Below are 14,602 nucleotides of genomic sequence, written 5' to 3' on the forward strand. Positions count from 1 at the left end.
GGATCAGGCCACGAACTGCCTGCATGCCATTTTCCATAAGAAAAAGTCTGGGTTGTGCCTGGCAGAGCCATGTCTAACTAACAAGAGGGTGGTGTGTGTTCTCCCCCGAAGACGGCCGTTAGCCATAGTGCGTGTTCGGGGGTCCCAATGACCGCCACATATATAATAAGCACATGGGACTCGTATTCCCGTGTGTGTCGGCATCACTTAGTATCGGAGTTCAGTGCAGTTGCAAAGACCTAATTAAGTACCCTTCCTTGCTAGACGGTTTGAGAAAATGACAAAAATGTTCTTCATTCAAAAAAAAAAAAAGACGGTTCGAGAAAATGACAAAAATGTCCTCCATTCAAAAAAAAAAATGACGGTTTGAAAAAAGGATAAAAATGTCCTCCATCCAGAAAATCGAGGATGATGTTAACTTTTCAAAGTCCAAACGTTCTGTTTTCGCCCTAAGCAATAAACTTTTGCACCATCTGATGTAACAAGAACTCCTTTTGATGACATAAACTTTGTCATCGGAGTAGCAACCTTTGTCGTCGTCTCGAGTCGAGGTTCCCGCCTTGGTTTTTAGCTTGTGTTACAACACATTGCCGCCTTCTCGTTCCTGCCTTGTGTTACAAAACATTCCCGGGTTCGCGATCGACTGGTTCGATCATTGGTGGGCATCATAGGGCATTTGTTGGCCATCTTTTTTTACAGTTTTTCTTCTTTTTCGTTGTCATTAGGCATTATGGAAGAAAGCAATGACGCACAAACATTCCAATAAGTGTCATTAAGGCATCGTGAGTACCTTTCCATGTCATCATGCTATCGTTGAAGAACGTATGTCATCGTGAGTGCCATTAAAGCATTATTTTGTTATTGCAGGTGGATCTTGTCCTTTCGATGGTAGGAAACTCAACGATATTTGTAAGACGCTAGGACTTGTTGATAAGAATGCTTGTTTACAGATGCGAGGAAGAGCCTCTACCCCATCCGGTATCCTTCATTCACTCAGTATATGCAATGTATCACAAATTGCGGTTGTAGTAACATACTACTGATTTGTGAGATATTATTTTGTTTGTTAATATCGATTTGTAAGCTATTATGCTAAATTTCTGTATCAAATTATAATAAATTTTGCGATGTGTATCGATTTGTAAGATATTTTATATTTTATAGTATAGATTTGTAAGTTATTATGTTGAATTATCGTATCGATTTGTAATATATTATGTGATATGTATATCGATTTGTAAGATATTATGTGTTTTCTAGTATCGATTTGTAAGATATTTATAGAAAGACTTTTAAAATGTGTGCGTGCAAAAATTCATTGTTACGCACTTGCGGTGGCGATTTTCGTATTCAAATCACTGCTCATTAGAAATCGTTTCACAATATCATAGATATAATTAAATCGCTATCATCAACACACATATACAGCAAATCGTTTCTTTTATTGGTATGGTAAGTAACAACTCGATGCAGAGTATAAGCAAATAACAAATCGTTGTTGCTTTTATACTGTGATTCATTCAATCGTTTCTTTGACTTGCTTAACCTTATCAGTATTCGTTGTTATATGCATCTTGAATAAATCATAGTAAACGTATGCACTTGCTAATGCAAATTGATATCTTTCTTATAACAGTGGTGAGCTTATCATCTGATTGCAATGAAGATGATATATCTCAATCATTTGAAAGATATGGAGAAATGAACATATGTACTAATAACGCACCTGAAGAAGTGAACATGTGCACTAATGATGCACATGATAACAAGGGTGCACGCATTGGATTCACTCTTGACTTGAATGTTCCAGCAGAAGAAATGCAATTCGATAATGAGGTAGGCGATCGTGATAGTATACTTGATAAAGGTGCAAACACTAGGAATGTACATGATAATACACATGACTTTGTTCCCATAGAAGAAATGCAGTTTAATAATGAGGATGCTGCATATAAATTTTACAATGATTATTCCTTAAAATTTGGCTTCAGTGTTAGAAGATATTTTTTGTCAAAAAATGCACAGGGTGTTGTAGTAAGAAAGACATATGTTTGTTCTAAGAAAGGTTGGAAGAAGTCAAGTGGAAATCCAACAAGGAGCATGCCAGAATCAAGATGTGGATGTCCAACAAAAATGGTGTTAAGAAGACTTCCGAATGGGAAATATGTAGTTCATACTTTAATCAGTGATCATAAACATGATTTATTTGCTTTATTTATGACTCCTATATTAAGGTCACATCATAAAGTAACTGAAGAGCATATTGTAATTGCTAAAATATCTGATAGCGCCGGCATTACACCAAGGAAGACATAATTTTTTTACGCACATAGATGGTGGTCACGAGAATGTGTCATTCACACCTGTGGATCTAAGAAACCACTTGAGAAGGAAGAGGACAAATAACATGAAGATTTGAGAAATATGTTCTTTGGTTGATTAATTATAAAAGAAATCAAGCATTGACCCTGGTTTCTTTAGTGCAGTGCAACTGGATGAAGATGGATATGCTCTGAATATGTTTTGGGCAGATTCAAAGTCAAGAGTAGATTATGAATGCTTCAATGATGTGCTTATTTTTTATACGACAGTGAAGATTAATACTGAACAGTGGTCATTCACGCGGTTTGTCAGAGTGAATTATCACTCACAGAGTTGTATATTAGGCGACACATTTTTGTATGACCAGACCAAGGAAAGCTTTGAGTGGTTGTTCAGAGTATTTACACAGGCAATGAATGGGAAGCAACCTGAAGTTGTACTTACAGATGGTAATCACGCAATTGCGGCTGCAGTGTCTCATATGTGGCCAGATGCACATCATTGCCTATGTTTGTGACATATCTTTCAAAATACAGCAAAGAACATAAGACACATATTTAATCAGAAGATAGGGTTTGACAAAAAGTTTATAAGGTGTGTACTTGAGAGCGTAGACAAGGTCACCTTTATGTCTTATTGGGAGGAAATGATTCAGATATACGACCTTGAAGATTGTATGTGGTTACAAAATTTATATGCAGAAAAAAAGAAGTGGGCATTGACATATGAAAGACAATACTTCTGTGCATGTATGATAAGCACACAAAGAGCGGAATCTATACATGCCACACTGAAGAAAACCCTGTATTCATGTTTAACAATGTTTCGCTTCATTAAACAATATGAATTATTTGTAGACGGTCTTAGACATAATGAGATTGAACAAGATATGAAATGCTTCAATACACGCCCTGTAACTTTGGGCATAAAAATATTGATGTGACTTGCAGATCTGTATACATTAACTGTATTTGAATAGATTAAGAAAGAGGTTATACAGGTCATGAATTGCAACATAGAAACTGAGAATATGCACAAATACCAAATTTTATGGGGAGGGCGAAGAGCATAATAAAAGGCAAGAAGCACATGTTACGTACAATGTTGACAATGGAACAATTGAATGTAGGTGCAAAAAGTATGAATTCAAAGGTATTTTATGTCATCATGCATTAAAGGAACTTAATCAAAAGAATATACAAGAAATACCTGAGTCATATTTAATGCAAAGATGGATGAGACAAGCAAAGATTGAACTGCTGGATATAGATAATGTCAGTCAATCTGGTGTTGATGAGAAGTGCCACATAGCCTTCCGTTACCAACAACTGTGTAGGTCATTTATGCATGTTGCAGATTTGGCATTGAAAAGTGAAGAAGCCTATGTATGCATAAGAAAAGCGTCAAGGAAGTTATTTAAAAATGTGCAGTTAATTCACCATCAGTCTGTTACAGCTCATGAAGACCAATCCAAGAAAATGGGAGCGAACAACGGAGGTGAAAATCATGCTTCCCTTGACACTCTTGAGAAGTTGTGCCGAAGCGTAAACATCATCTTCAACAAGTCAGGAGTGAACATCGTAGATTATGAAGGAAAATTTTACCTAGCAAAGGGTATCAAAAGAAAATCTGCCTCTCATCGCAGTCGTCAGAGGACAAAGGGTGCTTTAGAATTGGTTGGCAAGAAAAGGTCTAAGATACAACCAAGCCCTTCGCATGAACAGGTATGTAAGACATTATATTGCTTCCCATGTAAATTATATTACGTGAAGCAATATCTAACTTGTGTAATTTCTAACATACAGCAATACCCTACGAACATAATTTTCAACATGCAGCAATACCCTATGAACGTAATTTCCAATGTTGTAACCCTCAATCCTCCTGACCAGTTTTTTCGGAATGATAGCTTCAGTTTTACAAGTCTTTTGGTATATAATCGATGTTGGTAGGATGTTTGCATTTCTTGTGAAACTTAATGTAGTGTCATATATTGTTTTGTTTCATGACAGGCTGAGATCAATTCGAAAGTGAGTTATGAAACACAGGAATCGCGTGTGAATTTTGTTTAAGTCTTACCATAAAGTTAGTTGTCATGCCTCTTTGCATGACCCAATCTTCACATTGTCGAATTTGTTAATAGTTTAACAAAACAGAAGGTGAATATACTTATACACTGGATGATCTTATTAAGAAAGAGTTTTTGGATGAAGCCATTTTCATGAATCGTGAGCCACAAAAATAGAATTGTTAATATTTTTGTGAATCACGTTCATGAAAATGGCTTCATCCAAAAAACTATGGAACAAAAGAATTGCGTGTGAACTCTGTTTAATATTGTATCATTCACACATATAAATCATTGTAATATGTATCATTCACATGTATAAATCGTTGTCTCATCTAGCCTACAGAGGTATAATTTTGATACCGTAGGTAAATCGTCGTTGCTCAGTACTTATACAAATAGTAAAAATCAATGTCTCATCTAGTCTTCACATATACAAATTGTTATACATATATTGTATCATCCATATTGTATGGCAGGGTCTCTACCCCATCCGGTATTGTCCATTCAGTCAGTATATGCAATGTATCGCAAATCGTTGTTATAGTAACATAATACCGATTTGTGAGATATTGTTTTGTTTGTTAATATCATTTTTTAATTTATTATGCTGCATTTCTATATTGATTTTTGTAGAGACAAATCATTGTCTCGTCTATAAATTGATGTGAAATTCAATAAAAAAATCTAGGTAAATTCAAAGTGATTTACATCATGATACCGATTTACATTTTATACAAAAATAATATTTTAGTAACAGTTGTAAATCGATGAGTAAATCACAATATTATATATCAATATCATTCATAAAGACAAACAAAGATATATTGTTGTCGTTGTAGCTTCTTAAATACAAATCGACGTTATTTACAACCACATTCATTTACCAAAAATATTATTAGCTATTTACAATACATCATGACCAATGGCCAAAATGACTGATTAATAAATGGCCAAAAAAGCAATCGCCCGTAAAAGCGATTAGAAAATATCGTTGACATAGACATAGACCGTAAAAGCAAATCGTGATACCACGTAGCCTTCATACGTCATTAAGTAAATCATGATGGTACACGTCATTCACTTAGACAAAGCTCATTGTCTAAAAGACAGACGACATTGTGTAAATTTTGAGGGTATAACGATTTACACAATGACGTCTTTGTCGGCCACAACTGGATGAAAATTGCACTGTGCATGAGTACAAATCGTGGTAAAAGTGCACAGCCAATGTTTGTGCAAATCATGATCATCATTTATGAATGTTTGTGCAAATTGTTTTAGCTTTATATAAACGCTTGTTCGATTTTAATTTACGAAGGTCGATCATTACAATGATTTGTTCAGTGACATTTGTGTGCTACACTGATTAAAATAGATTTATACCCTTATAGAATGTCACGTTAAAGAAAACACCTCGTTTCCACTCTGTTTAATAACGTATCTTTCACATGTATAAATCCTTGTAATATGTATCATTCACATGTATAAATAGTAGTTAGTGAAATTCATGAAAATCGGGTATGAAAATTGAAAATTGTATGTGAACTCAATGTTTATACAATTAGTGAAAATCGTTTTCTCATCTAGCCTTCACATATGCAAATCGATATATATAAACTGTATCGTCCATATTGTATGGGAAGGCCTCTACAATATCCAGTACTGTCTGAGAATAATTCGTTCACAAAAAAAGCCACACGATGTATAAACTTAGTAAAGAACTAATCGAGAATAATTCAACGATACAAATCAATGTAACTTTATAAATACAAATCAATTTCGTATTTGTTTGTCTATGTGAAAAACAGATATGCCTTTGTTTGCCTATGTGAACGATATCGATATGTAATATAACGATTTACTCATAACGTTTTGCAACTGTTAATTGGATTTGTACTTTACCAAGACTACACATTGTGTCGATGCCTGTACACATGCATAAAACCCTGCAAAATATAAAACCGTAATAGAGATCTATATATAAAACCCTATCAGACCCGACCTGACCTGACCCAACCCAACCCGTTGTCCAGGTGTAAAACCCTAATCTATTTAACCTCTCTTCCTTTTTCTTTTATGTGGCAACGCAATTTCTTCCTTTTCTTTTTTCTTCTACGTCTTCTTCCTCTTCTTCTCTTTCTTCTTCTTCTTCCTTGTATTTTTCTTTCTTTTTTGTTCTTCTGTGTTCCTTCTACCTATGCTTGATAGACAAGGGGGGTGATGCAGATGTCCATCTATTTGATTTATTCCTACTGTCTGACCCTACATTGTTCGCAAACCATACTTCATAGTTGAAAAATCTTTGCCTAATCTTCGATATACTTCATGACAAATACTCAAAACCGATTTATCATGTAGCCCCTCAGCTCCTTCAAGGGGACAGTGCCTGACCTTACATTGTGAAGCTTATTGTCAAGAGTGCACCAATGCTAGAGTGTCTAAGAATCTGCCTCAGTCTGAGGAAAATAGTGCAGTGGGCTGCCATTACTAACGAGCTCGTTTGCTTACAGAGGATGTATCCTCAACATAGAAGGACGCGACGATGAATGATATGAATGTTTTGGTGATCTCTTATGTAAAAAAGTGAGTCTCTAAAAGATAGATATGCGTTCAACAAAATTATCCTCCCATAGATATTGTAACTAAATATTAATATTTTTTCTATATGAATGTGGTTGTAAATCATGTAAATCATGTGGATTTGTAGTTACGAAGTTACGACTAGAACGATATGTCTTTGATTCTATTTACGAACAAAATTGATTTGTATTTAAGAATTTAACTCGTTTTATATCGTTGAAGTAAAACCCAAAATCCTTAAACCCTCAACCCCAATCGCCCGTACAAACGATTAGGAAATTTCGTTGACATAGACACTGCCTGTAAAAGCAAATCGCGATAGTCGTAGCCTTCATACATCATTGTGTAAATTGCGATGGTACTTATGGTTCACTTAGACAAAGCTCATTGTCTTAAAGACAAACTTTATTGTGTAAAACGCAATGGTATAACGATTTACACAATGACATCTATGTCGGTCACAACTGGATAAAAATCACTCTGTGCATGAGTAGAAATCGTGGTACAAGTGCATTGTCAATGCTTGTGCAACTCGTGATCGATGTTTATGAATGTTTGTGCAAATCGTTTAAGCCTTATATAAAGTCACGTTAAAGAAAATAACTTGTTTCTACTTTACACAATGGTAATCACTTTTACGATTTTCAATTACCAAGGTCGAACATAACAACGATTTGCTTTTACTATATAACAGTCCAACTTATTTGTCGTGTTTAGTTAAATTGAAATTTTATTTATTTCAACCTTGACATATTTACATAATTTGTATACAGTCTTACAAATTTTTTTATATAAAATTTGGTTGTACAGTCCATAAAATATGTTAGAAGTTGATGTACATCATATTACTCCTGGGAGGTCACGCCGTTTGTTGCCATTTAGGTATTCTTGTCGGTTGAGTTTTTTTCACTTCCATAATTAGATACTCCGTCAATTTTCTGCATAGTTCTGTGCAGAAAATCGGCATATCAACCTGCAAAAAAAATGTAATGTGACACCAATATGTACATTGAGTCCCCAATAATAGAGGGTAATAAACAGCATACAGTGTCGAAATTAGGTTCTCGTCCATTGTATATTGCTTCAATATACTTCATTACAAATATGTCATAATTGACGCCATTATTTTGTAAAGGAGAATCTTGTGTTGATTGAAAGATCCACTCATAAATGTTGACACTCAAAGCGTCTTTGACGAATCCCACCTGTGGTTAATACAGAAGAAAGTAAATTCTTGACCACCGTACATGATACGATATCCTTATAGATGGAAACTTACGAAATACAAAATGTCACGACGTACACCATTATGTAACTCCAATGAATTGTAGCACCATAGTTGTTTTTCTTTTAAATCCATCATGTATATGACCCAATGCGCTTCAGTTTGTAGAGTGTTAGAATCAATATTTGCAAATCGATAGGACAAATCATGTTAGGACTGTTATGATGAAACCTTGCACAAGAGGTTTGCTCACTTACCTTTTTACTTGACCAAAAGTCTCTGCAATAATCATCGTTACCCCAGTATGATAGTCATCTTGAAATCCAATGGAGTATCGCAATCGATGAACGATACTCTGTTGAACGAAACAGTGATAATAGTAATGTTAAAACACGAAGCAACATGAGTAAATAAAAAAATAAAATAAACATAAAATAGAACCAATATACCATGAAATAAAGGCTGACGATGCGTCTACTATTGGTTGTTGCATTGCTTTGAATATACTTGACGAAATCGGATATAGTCTGTTTACAATAAATCTGAACTTGTTAACATGCATACCCATGACATACGTAAATATAAAACTGATAGTGGTTTCATACGTGTGGTTTCATACGTACAAAATTACTGAGTGTTTCCTTCTGCATATTCGTTTTGCACCTATTTGATGTTATCTTGGAGCTCTTTGTTGAGTTTTCAGGCACCACCTTTTGTGGATATTACACTAACAGTAGCATAATATTCAAGAACCGATCTTGAAATTCTGTTTGTACAGTACACAACACAAATCGCATAAACGCCATAAAAGAAAAAAAAAATTGAAGAAAATCGACAAGATGTTTAGACAATATACGTCTGATTCGCCATCGCTGGTCGTGTAGCTGTTGTCTTCTCCTTCCTTGTCTCCTTCATTGATGTCAATACCCCCTTTATGATGAAGCAGGTTATATGTTTGATTCACAAACACGCCATTTATAAAGGAAACGTTGGTTTGTCTGTTCATTGTTCATGAAACAAATCTTAGCCACACCATCCAGAACTTGTGTGATGTGTCATTCATATATAAAGGAAATGTCGTTTCACAGACTGCCAGTTTTCAAAAAAATTAATGCCAGTTTTCAAAAAGTGCGAGCAATAAATTGCATTGTGCATTAATTAAATTAAATAATGTAATTTCATCTACTTTTTAAAAAACTAATCAACGCAATAGGACATATCAATCAAATCACGATATCACATCTTGTGTGGATTTATTTTTCAACCTCTTTTCACCTTGTATATGTCATTATGTAAATCACGATAGGAAAATCGTTAACTTAGTCAAAGCTCGTCAAAACAAATCGTGATAGGACAAATCATTGTAGCGAAATCGATTTGCAACTATGACTTAAATCGACATGGAGTTGTAAATTGTGATAGGATATATCGTTCACATAGAAAAAACTCGTCACCCTAAATACTAAACCCAAATACCTAAACCCAAAACCCAAAAATCTAAAACACAAAGCTCGTCAAATCGCGATATCACTATCGTTCACAAAGACAAACAAAGATATATAGTTGTCGCGGTAGCTTCTTAAAACCTAAAACCTTATACCCTAAACACTAAACCCTAAACAGTATACCGTAAATCGTAAACCCAAAACCTAAACCCTAAACCCTACTACCTATACCCTAAACCCTAAACCATAAACCCTAAACCCTTTACCTAAACCCTAAACACTAAACCCTAAAACTGAACCCTAAACCCTAAACTCTACTACCTAAACCCTAAACCCTAAACCATAAACCCTACTACCTAAACCCTTAACCCTAAACCCTATTACCTAAACCATAAACCATAAACCCTACTACCTAAACCCTTAACCCTTAACCATAAACCCTACTACCTAAACCATAAACCATAAACTGTGCTACCCAAAACCTAAACCCTAAACACTAAACTCTAAACCCTAAACCCTAAACCTTACTACCTATACCTTAAACCCTAAACCATAAACCCTTCTACTTAAACCCTAAACCATAAACCATAAACCCTACTACCTAAACCAAACCCTAATCCATAAACCCTTCTACTTAAACCCTAAACCCAAAACCTAAACCATATTATCTAAACCCTAAACCGCTTATGAAAGTTTTTGTATGAGTACACATCTCTAATCGCTTATAGGATGTGCATTTACGAACGACGAACATTACAAGCCTTTGTTCACACATACATCGCTAATCCCTTTTACGATTTTCATTTACGAAGAGTGAGCATTACAACGATTTCTGAACAGTACACATCTCTAATCGCTTATAGGATTTTCATTTACGAAGGGCAAACATTACAAGCCTTTGTTTGTTGTACACAATGGTAATCGCTTTACGATTTTCATTTACGAATGGTGAGCATTACAACGATTTTTGAACAGTATGAATCCCTAATCGCTTATAGGATATTCATTTACGAAGGGCAAACATTACAAGCCTTTGTTCACCGCATACATCGCTAATCCCTTTTACGATTTTCATTTATGGAGGGTGAGCATTACAATGATTTTTGAACATTACACATCTTTAATTGCTTATAGGATTTTCATTTACGAAGGGCGAACATTAGAAGCCTTTGTTCGCTGTACACAATGGTAATCGCTTTACGATTTTTATTTACGGAGGGTGAGCATTACAACAATTTCTGAACAGTACACATCTCTAATCACTTATAGGATTTTCATTTACAAAGGACAAACATTACAAGCCTTTGTTTGTTGTACACAATGGTAATCGCTTTACGATTTTCATTTACAGAGGGTGAGCATTACAATAATTTCTAAACAGTACACATCTCTAATCGCTTATACGATGTTCATTTATGAAGGGCGAACATTACAAGACGTTGTTCAGCGCATACATCGCTAGTCCCTTTTGTGATTTTCATTTACGAAGGGTGAGCATTACAATAATTTCTGAACAGTACACATCTCTAATCGCTTATAGGATTTTCATTTATGAAAGGCGAACATTACAAGCCTTTGTTCATTGTACACAACGGTAATCACTTTACAATTTCATTTACGGAGGGTGAGCATTACAATGATTTTTTAACATTACACATCTCTAATCGCTTATAGGATTTTCATTTATGAAGGGTGAACATTACAAGCCTTTGTTTGTTGTATACAACGGTAATCACTTTACGATTTTCATTTACGAAGGGTGAGCATTACAATGATTTTTGAATAGTATGCATCTCTAATCGCTTATAAGATGTTCATTTACGAAGGGCAAACATTACAGGCCTTTGTTCACCGCATACATTGCTAATCCCTTTTACGATTTTCATTTATGGAGGGTGAGCATTACAACGATTTCTGAACAATACACGTCTCTAAACGCTTATAGGATTTTCAATTACGAAGGGCGAACATTACAAGCCATTGTTCACCGCATACATCACTAATCCCTTTTGAGATTTTTATTTACAATAGGAGAACATTACAATGATTTATTATAGACAAACTTCGCGTGTTTAGTAAAATTGAAATTTTTTTTGAACCCAGAGAGATTTACATAATTTGTATAGTCTTACAAATTTTGCATACAAAATTTGGTATACACATTCTACAAAATCTGTTAGAAATCTTTGTACATCATATAAATCCTAGGGGGGCATCGCGTCGTTCGTTGCCTTGTAAGTACTCTTGTCGGCTGATTCTTTTTCTCTTTCGCATTTAGAAACTCAGTCATTTTTTGGCATAGTTCGGTGCAGAATTTCAGTATATTATCTTGCAATAAAAATATAATGTGACACCAATATATAAATTGAGTCCCCAATAACAGAGGATAATAAAGAGCATACAATGTCAAAATCATGTTCTCGTTCATTGTATATTGCTTCAATATACTTCATTACGAGTACACCATAATCAACGCCATTACTTTATAAAGGATCATGGTCTACACAGAGCAAGCTCCACTCGCCAATGTCGATACCCAAAACATCTTTTAGGAATCCCTCTTGTGGTTAATGTAAAATATAGTAAAATCCGGGCCACCATACTAGATATGATACACTTATAGACAGAAACTTACCAAATACATAATGTCACGTTGTACACCAGTGTGAATGTCCAATGAGTTGTAACACCATAGTTGTTTTTCATGTAAATCTATCATGTATAAGACCCAATGCTCAGTAGTTTGCCATAGTGTAGGAATCAATATCTACGAATCGATACAATATATTACAAATCGATAGACAAATCGTGCTAGGAATGTTAGGACTAAACCTTGAACAAGAGGTTTGTTCACTTACCTTTTTACTTGACCAAAAGTCTCTGCAGTGATCATCGTTACCCCAACATGGTAGTGCATCTTAAAATCTAATGGTGTATGGCTTTACACGGACGTAAGTCTGTTGAACGAAAGAGTGATAATAGTAAGGTTAAAACACGAAGCAACAAGTGTAAATCAAAAAAGAAAATCAACAAATAAGTGTACCAATATACCATGAAATAAGGGGTGACGATGCGTCTAGTATTGCTTGTTGTGTTGCTTTTAATATACATGACGAAATCAAATATAGTCAGTTTGCAACAAATATAAACTTGTTAACATACATACCCATGGCATATGTAAATATATAACGGATAGTGGTTTCATACGTACAAAATTACTGATAGTGTTCCCTTCTGCAAATTCATCTTGCATCCGATTGATGTTCTCTTGGAGCTCTTTCATGCATTTTCGTCCACCTTTTCTATGGATGTTCCACTGACATGAGCAGAATATTCAGTATTCGATATTGAAATTACTTTCTACAGTATACAACACAAATCAAATATACTCCATAAAAGAGGCAAATGTTGCAGAAACTAGTCATGAGCTTTAGAAAATATACGCCTGAATCACCATCACTGGTCATGTAGTTGTGGTCGTCTCCTTGGTCGCCATCACTGGTCGTCTAGCTATCATCATCTTCTTTGATGACATCATTGGCCGTGTAGATGTCGTCGTCTCCTTCCTCGATAGTGATACCCCCTTTGCGATGAAGCAGGTTATATGTTCATTTCATGAACACGTCGTTATAAAGGAATCGTTGGTTCGTCTTTTCCTTAATCACGAAGCAAAGCGAAGCCACACCCTCCTGAACTTGTGTGACATGTCATTCATATGTAAAGGTAACATTATTTCACCTACCGCCCGTTTTTAAAAACCGTGTGCAAATTAATTGCATTGTACACTAATTAAATAAAAAATTATTGTTTTATCTGCATTTTACAAAACTAGTCAACGTGATATGATGTATCAGTCTAAACATCGTGTCAGTTTGTTTATTGTTTTCTTTTTCGCCATTTATGAATCAGTCATTGTGTAAATCACGATAGGATATATTGTTCATATTGACAAAGCTCGTAATAGCAAATCACAATAGGACAAATATTGTTAAATTATGAAACTTAAATTATTTTGGTTGTAAGTCGATTTGTATTTATTAAGTTACATAGATTTGTATTTATTAAGTTACCTAGATTTGTAGTCTGAACAATGTCTCGATTTGTGTGAAGGGTTTAGGTGGGAGAGTGACCCGATCTGACCTATTGTCTAGGTTTAAAACCCTAATCTATTTAACCTTTCTTCCTCCTTTTTTGTGGTAGAGAAACTTCTTCTTCTTCTTTTTTCTCTTACACCTTCGTCTTCTTCTTCTTTTTCTTCTTTTTCTTCTTTTTCTTCTTCTTCCTTGTATTTTTCTTCTTTGTTCTTCAAACATCTTCCTTCTACCTTTGCTTGATGGGTGGTGTTTGATGTTGATATCGTAGTTATTTTATTGTCGTGCAAAAAGATCTGTATAATCTTTGATAATGATTATAGTGGTTATCTTATGTGGATACATCAATATATTCATGACACATACGATTGTGGCATATTTGTCATGAAGTATATCGAAACTTACGCAGAATATAACAACCATAATCATCCTCAATCTTTGCCGCCATACCGGAGCAAGCACAAATATTTTGCATGATAGACAAGTGGGTGTTGATGACCATCTGTTTGATCTATTCCTACTTTCGGACTCTGAATCGTGCGCAAACCATACTTTTCAGTTGGAAAAATATATGCCTAATCTTCAATATACTTCATGACAAATATACTAGTCGTGCGGGCTGCATCTTCTCTGCCTATTGGGATCCATACCTTTATTTGTTGCCAATATACATCTTGAAAAAAAACTTGCAAACAGATAAGGATCTTCATTGGTAGATAGATTTGCCTTCAATCGTTCCCAGTGACTTGCGAGGGCCATTGAGTAAACTGAAATTGTTGATGCTGATGATGATGTTGATGATGTATGTTTTGAAGCACATCACTATTTGGATATGGGTTGATGCTAATGATGATGTCTGTTTTCTTCG

Source organism: Nuphar pumila, chromosome 12 (genome assembly GCF_984573655.1).
Source record: "Nuphar pumila chromosome 12, dmNupPumi1.hap1.1, whole genome shotgun sequence".
NCBI lineage: Eukaryota > Viridiplantae > Streptophyta > Magnoliopsida > Nymphaeales > Nymphaeaceae > Nuphar > Nuphar pumila.